General features: G+C 44.5%; 1 pseudogene; it reads right to left on the reverse strand.

Moving 5' to 3' along the window:
- Nucleotides 1–9,515: 9,515 nt before the first annotated feature.
- LOC119325071 lies at nucleotides 9,516–10,237 on the reverse strand (annotated as a pseudogene).
- Between the last annotated feature and the right edge of the window lie 4,047 nt (nucleotides 10,238–14,284).

Raw genomic sequence — 14,284 nt, forward strand, 5'->3', positions numbered from 1 at the left:
CGATCGGCTTCAGTTAGCAGCAGTAGCAAAGGAATCGCTCGATCGGGTTCAATTAACAGCCATCGATCGATCGCTCGGGTTCAGTAACGCGTAGCCTGTAGTGCAATAGCTAGGGTTCAGTTAGAGCCCAACGCCTTGCTCGGGTTCAGTTAGAGCCAACGCCTCGCACACACGCGTGCATGTGTACGAGAGAAACGTGCATCGCTCGGCCCCTGACCGCCCACCTTAACCGGGAACTCCCCGAAATTTTCCTTGCCCTCGCTTCTACCACGTTTTTTTCCGTCATGGACGGCCCAAAGAATGTCATGCAGCTGCGTCTCTGGCCCGCCCAGAACGAAAAGCCCATTTTCTGTCATGATTTTTTGTCATAGAAGTAGGATCCCACCACATCTATGATGATACCGGGTTTTGTCACAATTATCGTCATAGAAGTGTCATATGTATGACGGAAAAAAAATCGTTCGGCCCAAAATGTCACAGATGTCTTTTTTTGTAGTGAATACATGTGTGAATACATAAACAAATATCTTTTCCCTAGTAAGCCTCATATAGACTAGCTCGTTGATCGAAGATGGTTAAGGTTTCCTAACCATAGACATGTGTTGTCACTTGATAACAGGATCACATCATTAGGAGAATGATGTGATGGACAAGACCCATCTGATAGCTTAGCATATGATCGTTCAGTTTATTTCTATTGCTTTCTTAATGTCAAATACATGTTCCTTTGACTATGAGATTATGCAACTCCCGGATACCGGACGGATACCATGTGTGCTATCAAACATCACAACATAACTGGGTGATCATAAAGATGCTCTACAGGTATGTCCGAAAATGTTTTTTTTGTTGGCATAGATTGAGATTAGGATTTTTCACTCCGAGTATCGGAGAGGTATCTCTGGGCCCTCTTGGTAATACACATCATAAGAAGCCTTGCAAGCAAAGTGACTAAGGAGTTAGTTGCAAGATGACGTATTACGGAACGAGTAAAGAGACTTGCTGGTAACGAGATTGATCTAGGTATGAAGATACAGACGATCGAATCTCGGGCAAGTAACATACCGCTGGACAAAGGGAATTACGTATGCTGTCATAAGGTTCGACCGATAAATATCTTCATAGAGTATGTAGGAGCCAATATGGGAATCCTGGTTCTGCTATTGGTTATTGACCGGAGAGGTGTCTCGGTCATGTCTACATAGTTCTCGAACCCGTAGGGTCTGCACGCTTAACATTCATTGACGATATAGTGTTATATGAGTTATATGATTTGGTGACCGAATGTTGTTTGGAGTCCCAGATGAGATCACAGACATGACGAGGAGCTCCATAATGACCCAAAGGTAAATATTTATATATAGGATGATGATATTCGGACACCGGAGGAGTTTCGGAGTGCACCGGGTAGTCATCGGGTCATCGGAAGGGGTTCCGGACACCCTCGGGAGGTCTATGGTCAATGGGCCAAGGGGAGAGACACACCAGCCCACAAGGGGGCTAGCGCGCCCCTCTCCCTGGCTGCTGGCCCTAGGGAAGGAAAGGGGAAGGGCTACCCCCTCCTGCCTTCCCCTCCACATGGGAGAAATGAAAGGGGGGGCACCACCCTCCCCTGCCTTTCCCCGCGCGCCTAGAAAGGCAAGGGGGCGGCTTGGGGCAGGACCCCAAGTGGGATTGGGCCCCACTTGGGGTGCCTCCTTGGCTTCTCCTCCCTCCCCCACCTATATATATATATATGTGGGAGGGGGCGCCACACATAAGCCACGACAATCTCTTAGCTGTGTGCGGTGCCCCCCTCCACAGTTTCGTCCCTCGGTCATATTTTCGTAGTGCTTAGGTGAAGCCCTGCGCAGATAGTGTCACCATCACTGTCACCATGCCATCGTGCTGCCGGAACTCATCCACTACTTCACCATCTTGCTGGATCAAGAAGGCGAGGACGTCACCGAATTGAACATCTGCTGAATGCGGAGGTGTCGTACGTTTGTACTCGATCGGTTGGATCGCGAAGAAGTTCGAGTACATCAACCGCGTTACAAAACGCTTCCGCTTACGGTCTACGAGGGTACGTAGACACACTCTCTCCCTCGTTTCTATGCATCTTAATGGATAGATCTTGCGTGTGTGTAGAATTTTTTTTGTTTTCCATATAGCGTTTCCCAACATCCTGAAATTGAGTGCTTCTACTGTAAGGGAAATGGTCACTGGAAGCAGAACTGCCCCAAATACTTGGCGGATAAGAAGGATGGAAAAGTAAACAAAGGTATATTTGATATACCTGTTATTGATGTGTACCTTACTCGTGCTCATAGTAGCCCCTGGGTATTTGATACTGGTTCGGTTGCTAAGATTAGTAACTCGAAACAGGAGTTGCAGAATAAACAGAGACTAGTTAAGGGTGAGGCGACGATGTGTGTTGGAAGTGTTTCCAAGATTGATATGATCACCATCACACACTCCCTCTAACTTCAGGATTAGTGTTGAGCCTGAATAAATGTTATTTGGTGTTTGCGTTGAGCATGAACAAGATTAGATCGTGTTTATTGCAATATGGTTATTCATTTAAGTCAGAGAATAATTGTTGTTCTGTTTACATGAATAAAACCTTCTATGATCATAAACCCAATGTAAATGGTTTATTCAATCTCGATCGTAGTAATACATATATTCATAATATTAATGCCAAAAGATGCAAAGTTGATAATGATAGTGCAACATACTTATGGCACTGCCATTTAGGTCATATTGGTGTAGAGCGCATGAAGAAACTCCATGCGGATGGACATTTAAAATCACTTGATTAAGAATCATTTGATACTTGTGAACCATGCCTCATGGGCAAGATGACTAAACCTCCGTTCTCCGAAACAGTGGAGCGAGCTAATGACTTATTGGAAATAATACATACCGATGTATGCGGTCCGATAAGTGTTGAGGCACGCAGCGGGTATCGTTATTTTCTAACCTTTACAGATGATTTGAGTAGATATGGATATATCTACTTAATGAAACACAAATCTGAAAGAGCGCTCATGGCATTTTAAAGTATCCTGAATATGTAAGACAATTATTAACCGTTGCCATTCTAAATTAGAGCGCGCGTAGGGACACCAGAGAGGAGCCGCCACGGCCGCCTCAATGGCGAGCAGAGCGCGCCACGGCCGCCTCAATGACGAGCAAAACGCGCGGAAGGATGCGAGCAGAGCGCGCCGCGGCCTCCTCAACAGCGAGCAACCACGTGGTCAACCTTCTGACACCCCGTGGGAGGAGCGACAGTGCATCCATTGGACACGATGGTGATATCTTGGCCGTGTGTGATAGTGGGCAGACACATACACGTACATCCGAGAACACGGGCCCACATACTCCATCTAGGGACGGTTGATCCAAAAGAACTGTTTGCGATGAGCCATCCATAAATTTTGACCTTGTTTCTTGGCATATTGCAGATTACAACGCAATAAGTAATTGCAAATCTGTTCACACCGATCAAGCCAATATGTGTTCACACCTAGCACCGGGCTATAAAAACTACCCACTCGAAAATTACTTCACAGTTCCTCTCCTCACCACCCACAAAACTGGTCTTTCCTGTAAAGTCATTCCGCCATGACCGGTAGGAGGAGTTTCGGGACATATAACCAGGGAGCAAAGACCAAGGCCACAGAAGCGCTAGAGAGGTCCCGCCGCTACGCGGCAGCCGCAACAGAGATGTCCCGGCGCGCCGCAGAGCCCTCGAACGAGCTCTCACCGGCACGCGAGGGCTCTCACAAGCGCACTCGCTGCGTTGGCGATCACAACAAGCCGACGTTGCTGAAGTCCTTGGCCAGCGACGACGACATTCTCGCTGGCCTCTTAAGCAACAGGAGCTAGTCGACGGCTTGATGAAGTTTCTCGAGATCAGCGATGCCTAGATTGAGAAGGCGACCGGCCTGGTCGAGCAACTCATGGGTGACAATGTGAAGCTCCTCAAGGCGCTCGCCGAGAAGGAGGAGGAGGCCATCGTCTGGAAAATGTTGCATGAGCAGAGCAGTGCCTCAGGAATGACGCTGAAAGCGGTTGTCGACGAACTGATGGGTGACTTGAGGAAGCTCCGGATCGAGTGTCAGTAAGAGATGGAGGAATCCGTGGCTGCTGTCAAGCAAAGTCGTGAGGAATTGAAGGAGCCGGAGGATGTCGTCGCCCGTCGATCCATCGAGGAGTGGAGACAGTAGCGACCCAGATCATTGTCTGCGATTTTCTTTTTCTCTTGCCCCTGTGTCTTCCGGGCTTTGCCGCATGTGGCATTTTAAATTATTTGAAATATGTAGGACAATTATTATCCGCGCTATTGTAAATCTATGGTCTATTATCCGTTGCTCTATGTGGCATTTTAAGAATTTTTCAGAATCTTGATTCTGTAGAATCATGTATGAAAAGAATTGGGCCTTATTCCACCGGTAGCTTGTGCGTAAATATCAGTAGTCATCATAATGCATGCATGCATGTAATTAGAGTGTGATACTTTTGCTTATCTGTCACACATGTGCCAAGTATCACAATCCTATCCCGCTAGTTTTAGATACACTGCTCCATCCATCGGTTTTTCCTGGTATTACCTTCTCTCTCTCGACATCGACTGAGACGAGCGTGAGCGCATGCATAGTCAAGATGGACGGCCATAATCAAATAGGGGTTGTGGTCCTAAAGGGGCATTTGGCTGCCAGACGGTCACGGTCCCTGGCCGCCACCCTACAACTTGAGCTCTCGACACCGGTGGGTTGGTTGAGGTGGTGATGCCCTGCGGTCTTGGTTTGGCTGCAAAGTTGCCATTGAAGATGCAAGTATTGGGTTGTCTCTCCGGAACGGATGACCAGCGAGGATGACGGTGGTGCATGGATGTGCCTTAGAAAATCGAGGTTGTGTTAGTGGTTATGCCGCTGGCAAGCCATCTTGCCACTGTAGTGTTGCTCCGGACCTGAGTAGGACGTCCGTGACAAGGCTGCGATAGCCGGCTTTGATATGGTGGATGACGAGGCCTGTAAAACACACAAGGACTGGGAATCCGTGCTCAGGTATTCACTTCTAAAATACTTGTTTCTTTCGTGGACTGGTAGAATACGCTGGTACGAATTAGTATGGAGACTCTCGACCGCAAAGCCCCACCACAGGCCGTACCGGTTAACCAATTATTGTTATTTGCAATTTTGTTGCATTGTTTTACTTTTTTTAGTTCATTTTACTTTTTTCACATTTTGTTTCCATTTCCCCCCTTTTATATACGTTTAGAAAATATTCCAGGTTAAAATTCTATCATGTAATTAAAAATGTTTGCACATTTTTTCGAAGAGGATGAACTAGTTCAAAATGTTTTCAAATATTTCATATAAATTTACAAATTGGCCTCCTACTAAAAAAATGTTCATGCAGTTTAAAAAAAGAGTGCGTCTTTCTAGATCCTGTAATTTGAAAGTATTCTCCTATTTCAAAATATGTTCATGCAGTTTTAAAAAGTGTCACACCTTTAGAAAAAAAAGCATGTAGTGTTCAAAAGATTTCCAAACATTTTGCTACAAACTACACTGATATTTATCAGAAAAATGTATTTTCGAAACAAACAATAAATTAGAAACAAGAAAAATGGAAAGGGAATTCAAACAGAAAAAAATAGGAACCAAAAAATAGAATAAAAGAATAAAAAAGAAATAAAATAGGAACAGGAAAAAAGAAAGTAAAAAAAGTTCAATCATTTAAGAAAATGTTAATCTTAACAAGAAGCTAAAAATAAAAATAAAAAATAAAATGGGCAAAGAAAAAGCAAAAAAAGATAAACATAAAAAACAAATTAGACAGAAAAGGAAAGAAAAAACTGGAAGAAAACAAACTAACAAAACAAAAAAAAATAAGTTTCCAAAAGTGAAAGTGATTGTCAATTTATATGAATTTTTCCTAAAAAAATTCAAAATTGAAGAGATGTTTGTTGTTGTCATACTTATGTGTTTTATCTAGAAATATAGTACAGACGCAGACACTCACAAACACGTATAGACAATTAGACACACACCATATGAATACACGCACACACAACCTACCCTATCAGCACCTCCAATAAACTGAGATGACGGGTGTTGAGATTGACGAGAACGTCGCCTCCCGAATATTCCGCATTTATATTCCGTGTTAAAAATCTGGTCATGTAAATTAAAAAAATGTTTACACATTTTTTCAAGGACGTTGAACTAATTCAAAATATTTTCAAATCTTAGAAAAAGCTCATGTAAATTTAAAATTTGTCCACATATTTAAAAATATGCTCTGTAGTTTTACAAAGTGTTCATACCTTTAAAACAAGTTCATGTAGTTTTTAAAAAGCAATTGGTTTCTTTAATCATGTAACTAAAAAAGTGTTCTCCTATTTCAACACATGTTTATGCAGTTTAAAAAAATGCCCCAGCCTTTACAGAAAACATTCATGTAGTTTTAAAAAAGTATCCACACATTTTAGTACAAATTGTCCTGGTATTTATTAGGAAAAATTGTATTTAAAAACACATAATATACGTGAAACACACAAAAATCAAAAAGGAAATGAAACGTAAAAAGAAAATGGGAACAAGAAAACATGAAAGAAGAACAGTAGAAAATGGAAGTACAAAAGAAAGTTCAATCATTTACGACGATGAAATCATAACAATAAGCTAAAAATAAAACCCAAGAAAATAAAATTGTGCAAAGAAAAAGCAACAAAATTTATAACTAGAAAAGAAAAAAACAAATTAGGTGCAGATGCTCACAAACATGTTTATACACACGCTCCCGTAGGAGCACACACACGCCCTTCCTTTATGAGACACCAAAGCGTCAAACCTGATTTCATTGGTACCACTGCCCTCCTAAAAATCCAACCATGGATTGGTTCTCCGTAAATTTAGAACTACCCACGTATTTTTAAAATGTTCATGTAGTTTAAGAATGTATTGACACCTTAAAAAATTTGTTTTGATAGTGTTTGTGTTTTTAAAATCATGTATTTAAAAAGGTGGTCTTCTGTTTCAAAACATGTTCATGCAATTTTAAAAGTGCCGCACCCTTTAGAAAAATAGTCATGTAGTTTTCAAAAGGTTTCCATGCATTTTGCTACAAAATTTCCAGGTATTTATTAGGAAAATTGTATCTTTAAAACAAATAATATATTGGAAACAGTAATATGGAAAAGGAAAAGGAACAAAAAAAAGAAAATAGGAACAAGAACACAAAAAAGAAGAAGAACAAAACAAAAGAAATACAAAAGGAAAAGGAAAGTAGAAAAAGAAGTTCAATCATTTAAGAAAATGATAATCATAACAAAGCTAACAACAAAAGCAAGAAAAGAAAAATGGGCAAAGAGAAGGCAACAGAAAAATAAAAATAGAAACGGAAAAAATAACAAATTAGACACAAACGCTCATGAACACGTACATACACACACCGCTATGAATGCACACATACACATCCTACCTTTACAAGACAGCAAAGCGTCAAACATAGGTTGGTTCTCCCTACTTATGTGTTGTTGGATGTAGGTATACATGCAAGAGAGAGAGGGGGGTGCCACCACATGGGAAGGCAACCATTTGCCTTTTTTTTACTTCAAATTTTCATTCTTTTTTAGTTTGCAATTTTTGGTAATTTAAAATTTGGTATTTACTTTCATGTGCTTGCATGAGTCATAGGGCGAAAAAGAAAAATAGATGAATAATTTAAGGCCCTATTTTGAACGCAGGATAAAAAAACCATAGGAATAGAAAAATGCAGGAATTGAAAGTCATGCCTGATAAATTCCTACAGGCTCATAGTACTTTTTTTAGGAAGTTGCAAACTGAGTATGTTATGTTCCAGGAAGTGTAACTGAACTCATGAATACGCATACATTCATAAAGCAAATCACATAATTATATTTGAATCTGAGTTTACATCTTTAAGGACATGTGTACATAGTAGGGAAGAAGGTAGATAACAACAACGAAGAGCATTATCTTCCATCCTTTTCAACAACAACAAAAAAATCTTCCATCCAAGCTGGGCAGTGACTGGTCAGGTATGTTAAGCTATCAAGGTGCTAGCATTCATCCTCCAGTGGTTCTCAACTTTAGCATGAAGCTCACAGATACAAGTTTGTAGTGTTTTGTGTCCTGGAATAACCAATGGAGAACGATCAGATATATAAGAAAGGCTTGCTTGACACAAATTGTTTACAAGATTCGAAAAGAATCACTTGCTTAGCTTGTTGAAGACTAGTTTTTTTTTACACGGGTATTTAGCTAGAAGTTGCCGCAACACTAGCTTAGCTGAGTAACTGCAGAACAACCAGCAAGGAACCTTTGTCGCATGGGATGACAAGGATCAAACAGTAGAGCAATGTCGTATGGGATGACAATGATAATAATGCTGGTGAGAACTATTTATCCTAAATTGCTCTGTCTGGAATTTTATGTAACTGCAAACTGACGCCCATCTATACTGGGACAGAAGAACAGGGCGGAGAAATTTTTACAAGGCAAATGAGCTGGCCACAGCTCACTCCCACCTATACTTGCAAACAGGAATTGAATCCGGGCTCCAACCTCCAAGTGTGCACACACCACGCACTGGCCAACCAGACTATCTGGTGGTTCCTAATTTACAGTTTCACGATATATTAATCGTTTCTCGAGCTGTATATATAATCTTTTCAAAAATATGAAGTCAGGAATCACCATGAACAACAAAAATAGCACAGTGCACTTGATTATCAATACAGATGCCAGGCAACTAAGATGAAGGACGTCACACCATCGGCTACTCTCATTATACTCAAATGAAATGCTTTGCTTACAGCTCACTGTTACACTTCTTTTATGATGACTATCTATGGTGTGGTACACAGGTTTTGTACTATGCTACTGACACAACAAAAATGTTAAAAATAATACTCTATCGTGAATTAAGTATCAATTGGCAAGATCCATTATTTCACAGATACACACAACCATCAAAGGAATTAAGTATCATGCTCTATCCTGTAACCATACCATTGTACAGAAAGAGTGTTTGTCCAGAGCTTCTACCGAAAAAGGCTTTCGCCCCGATCATCAATTACCCAGTACATACACACGCCACCACAACACACGCACACACCCAGGGCAAGATACATAGGCGCTGAGCGGAGCAACAACACCCCTAGCACTACCACCGTGAAGAGATGAAGCCACATACGACAAACCATGGGCTCCAAGGCGGCGCCTTCAGGAAGGGAACGACACCGGAGCGCCGCCACCGCCCGACCCGAGGATCAGAGTTTCCTCTCGAGCCACATGACGGGCAATGACAGCCGCGACGACGCCTTCAGAAGGGAACGAGCTTCGCCGCCGCCGGTCCGTCCAAAGAAAGAACAGGTTTTCACCCCGGCCAACACTCACCGCCACCCAACACCACACCCCGGCTACCATGCCGCCCACACGGCCATGGCCACCGGGCAGCACCAAGCCACGGGCTCTGCCCAAGAGCACCGCGCTACCACCACCAGGGCCGCCGCCCCGGCATCCAAGACCTTGACACCGCCTCACCCGAGACCTGCCGCTACCCCAACCAAAGAGACGAGTGGAAAGGTCCCACCTTTCGCACCCGTGGACGACCCCCAGCATCGAGACCCAATAGGCCGGCCAGAACTGGCATCCATCGGCCCGTCCTGCAGCCCCGAACGCGAGACGGGCTCGGTCCTGCTGCACCGTGCGCGAGACGAGCTCGGTCCTGCCGCACCGAGTGCGAGACGAGCGATGGACCACAGCTGGGAGAGGGCCAGCCCTTTGATGGAAGTAGTGCCCGGACGACGAGGAGATGGGGCGAAGGTCGAAACGGTCCGATCGCGGACGAGCCGAAGCCGGAGAAGCCGGCCGCTGCCGCAGTCAGAGCCACCGAGCCACTGTGAAGCCGCCACGACACCAGGAGGCCACCACCAGCCGGACCTCCCTGCGCTGCCACCCACGGCCAGAGCAACGGCCACGCCTGGCCGCTGCCCACCCGCGTCGCCCGGCGAGCTCCAAGCGTCGGAGCCGCCGGACACGCACCACCGATGCCACACGCCGGAGCTCTTGGAGCTCGCCGGACACGCACCACCGATGCCACACGCCGGAGCGCCAGCCACCACCACAGAACATGCACGTCCACGCCCTGGCCAACACCACCGGAAGCCCCACCACCCCACCGGAGCAGCACAGCCACCAGCGACACCACCACCACCTTAGCAGGGCCGCCAACCGTCCCCGCCGCCGCCATCCGCCAGCACCAGCCAGATCTGGGCAGAGACACCCAGGTCCGCCGCCAGAGCAACCTGACTCCCTGGAGCCCCACAAGCCGTCGCTGGAGGGGAGAGGGGGGAGAGGGGGGCACTCCTGCGGGCCACCACGACGCCGGGGAGGGGGGCGGAGCAGAGGAAGGTCGCCTGCACGCGGGAGGAGATGCCGCCGCCGCTTGCGCAACGCGGCCTTTGGCCGGCGACACCACCGGCGGCGGCTAGGGAGGAGAGGCCTAGGCGAGGTGCTGGGGCGGCGGCGCTAGGGTTGCCGCCCGGAGTCGCCAGCGGGAGTGACTCGGGGGCGGGCATTTTTTCGACTGCACTTGGAATCGTACCTGTCCCCAGAGCTTCTAAGTGTACATAACTACACATGACAGAATTGATGCTCAACCGTTCCTTTCACGATCTAAAATATCAACAGTGCAAGTGAACTACGAAGTGAGATACTATTTAAAGATAAACAAGGATGCTGCATACACAATGTAAATGTATTTGCAGATCAAGTTTTAAGACGGCAAATGCCCATGTAAATGATCAAGTTCATACCTGCAGAGTGAAAATGAAGCTATATTGTGTGCTTTACTCCCAGGTTAGAGGTAACATTATGTTCAAGCAGCTTCAGGTTTGCAGCACTCAGATCCACAGGAAGATCAACCTTCTGCGCAACAGCACAAACTGTTAAATCAGTAGCCATATGTTAATTTTGTCTTGTAAGTCTATTTCAGTATTGAAAAGATGAACGTTTGTTGAAGGAAGCAAAATATGTTAGAATTATGTTTCCAGTGATCTTGTTGCACAAGGCAAAGCCCATCCTTCACCGTGTCCATTCAATCTAGTACAATATACATCTTGTGTGACTATACTAACTTTTCTTTTCAAGGAAATAAAAGTCATGTGTTCATTCAGGTACTGGTTCGTGTAGCTAGTTCAAGTGTTTACATTTCTTAGGCTATGCAAGTAATCTTGTTTCCAACATAGCACTAACTAATAGCCTTGTTCTGCAGTTACAACATCAATATATTTTACGGAACTACCAAGCAGGCAGGGATGCTGCTGCACAATTCACTGCTCTGCAATTGGATTTATTAATGGCCTAGCTGATTTTTATTTCCCTTTTCGATAGTCTTCTCTTAATGATGATTCATTGCATCTTTTTCCTGAGATGCAATTCATATGATGGGTACTACCTCCGTTTCAGTTTACAAGTCTTGCGCGTATACCTAGGTTGCCAATTTTATCACCCTAATATAAATTATATAACACAAAAATTATACCTTTTGAAAGTAGAAACTCCAAAGTTTATGTTGGTATATTTTTTGTAATATATGACTTGTATTAGGTTGGTCAAATTGACGACCTAGGGGTACGCACACGCCCTGTAAACTGAGAGAGAGGTAGTATATAAGTCGGGCACGGATTTTTAGGTCTTCGATTTGACCAAGAAAAACATTTGTAATATGCCACAAAATATATATGCTTAGAAACTAATCTAATGTTTTTTTTGGTGACATATAGCACATATTTTGCTAGTCAACTAAAAACCCGTGCCAGACTTATAAACCCAACCAGAGGGAGTATATCATGTTGCAAGTTCTTATCTTGCAGTGTAGTAACCTTCTTCTGTAAATATTCCGCAGCTAGCTCATCTCCAATTAAGGAGCAAAAAGTGTTTGGTTCAAGGAGAAGGTCCTCTGCCACCGTTCATGTAGGATAGGAATGTGGCTGCAGGACCAAGTAACCACCTATGAGAGCAATGGTGGCACTGCCATGGGCCATAGGTATGTATTAACATACTATTTGAGGCATGGCAACTACAGGCTACATAACCATGGGTATAGGCTACTAGCAGTTTGAACTGATTCTCAAAAATAGAACCAGCATTTTTTTACTAGCTAGCTAGTGTCAGTTTTAGCTTTCATTCAGATGGCAAAACATAATGATGTGTGTATATATCTATCTAAGCCTAGGGGTGCAACAGCAACAGAAGACCAAGTTCCTTGGACCAAACTTAATTGCCACCAAACAACTTGGACTAATCCAATTATTAATAACAAGCACCATAGACCATCAATCGCCACACCAGGTACAGTAGAATACAGATCATCAACCTGTGGCCATATAAGAGAAAGTAATCAGACAAGATCACAAAACAAAAGCCTAGAAAAGGGGGTGATCTGATCCTCATGTCCACACAATAATTATTCAAACAGTTCAGAAAATTGATAGTCATACAAAATGTATAACATGATTTTTACAAGGAACAAGTAGTGTGTTTTTAAAATAATAATTGAATAGTTTGTAGCAGATTTCTCTGCATTGTGCATGACGGATTAGAGACCAGCAGTACATTTCACCAAAGAAGAACAACTAGGAAAGCTCCACTGATACACAAATCTATGCTGAATATCTAGTAATTTGAGAAGCAACAACACTGTAGAAACACACATGAACATGAATTCTCAGATGGCGCTTGCTGCTATGGTGACTAACAGTGATCCGTATGGTAGTGGTTGATTGCATGCCTGAATGCATTTTACCGAGAGCAAGAGAATGCCAGTATATGCATATGTGGTGTTATGACAAAGTGCAATGTGTCACAGATACATACTTCACACATGTTCTGAATTCTGATGCCATGCTACTACAACACCAATATAATCTTCAGGGGATATTACATGAGAAATCAATTCTCTCATGTGCTAGTCGCACCGGCTTGAAGAATAAGGGTTTGTCTTGCTGCTGCTAATGGAGATTACACATGGATTAGAAGAAGAATCGCCTTTTGATTTTTGTGATCGACAATCACATGATATACACGGTTGATTCTTTTCAACTGAAAGTTCTGGAATTTTGGAATTACAAATAACTCAGTGTATAGTTGTATATCAAAATCATACATGGATCAAATGCAAAATGAAAGCTGATGTCCAGTCACATATCCAAGCAAAAGATTAATTCAGCATGACAAGAAGTGCTTCATAAGTAAGGCCAGTGCTTCGTAATTACATCTACAGACAAAACATAAGGCAAAAAGCATGCCTGTTTAATGACCATTTTCATTAACTTTCACTTGTGAAATTTAGTACTAGTATGGAGTCACAGGCTCCTAGTCCTACCAAACTTCACAAAACTACCCTACAGTTTGCTCAAATCCAGAAATAAAAACATTATATTGCAGTCCCGAGCAACAAATCCACAACGAAAATTCGTGAATCTACAAGTTTTCCCAACAAATTGTGAAACACACCAGATTCAAACCTCACACATCAGCAACAGCAGAAAGTATTGTGCGCATCAAGAATATGACCCATAAATTAAGGAAGGGGGAGAAGGCAGAAGCTAACCAGTGGGCGGTAGAGGGAGGGGGCGGACACAGAAGATGGTTCGTTACAGCGCCATCGCCTGGATCGATGTGCCGCCGTCGTCGTCGCCTCAGTGTCTTTGGCGCTCCAGAGAATGGGAGGGGAGTAAGCTGTGCTCTAGGGAGGGAGGAGAGGGAGGGTCGGCGAGGAAGTACCTCCAAGGGAGAAGCCCAGCTTGCTGGAGGAGGGACACCGGCGTTGAGGGCTGTCGAGGAACTGGCGGTGGCGCATCAAGGAGCCAGCCGGTGGCCTCGTCTCGTCCCACGCGTTCTGCGAGTCCCCCTCGATCCGCTGCTCCTCTTGGCCGATCTCTTCGCCTTCTTGGGAGGGGATGTCGCCGGTGGTGGAGGGCGGCGGAGCGCGGCGACCTAGGTTTGTTCTGGTCTGGTCTGGTCTGGCTCGGGCGGATGGGTTCGGTGGGTCAGGTCCGGTCGGTCGGACATAAGCTCCTTTTTGTTCGGGTCGAAACAGGGGTTCCGGCCCACTAGTCTTTTTTTTAGGTGATAACGGCGCGGTTCTGAAAAACTGGCCACCCCGGCCGGCCGGCCCGCCGCCCCTGCGCACCCACCGCCGGCCCGCCGCCGCCCCTGAGCACCCCACCGGCCGTGAGCGACAGAGACGACTCGAAGAA

This window comes from Triticum dicoccoides, chromosome 1B, assembly GCF_002162155.2.
Source record: "Triticum dicoccoides isolate Atlit2015 ecotype Zavitan chromosome 1B, WEW_v2.0, whole genome shotgun sequence".
Taxonomy (NCBI): Eukaryota; Viridiplantae; Streptophyta; class Magnoliopsida; order Poales; family Poaceae; genus Triticum; species Triticum dicoccoides.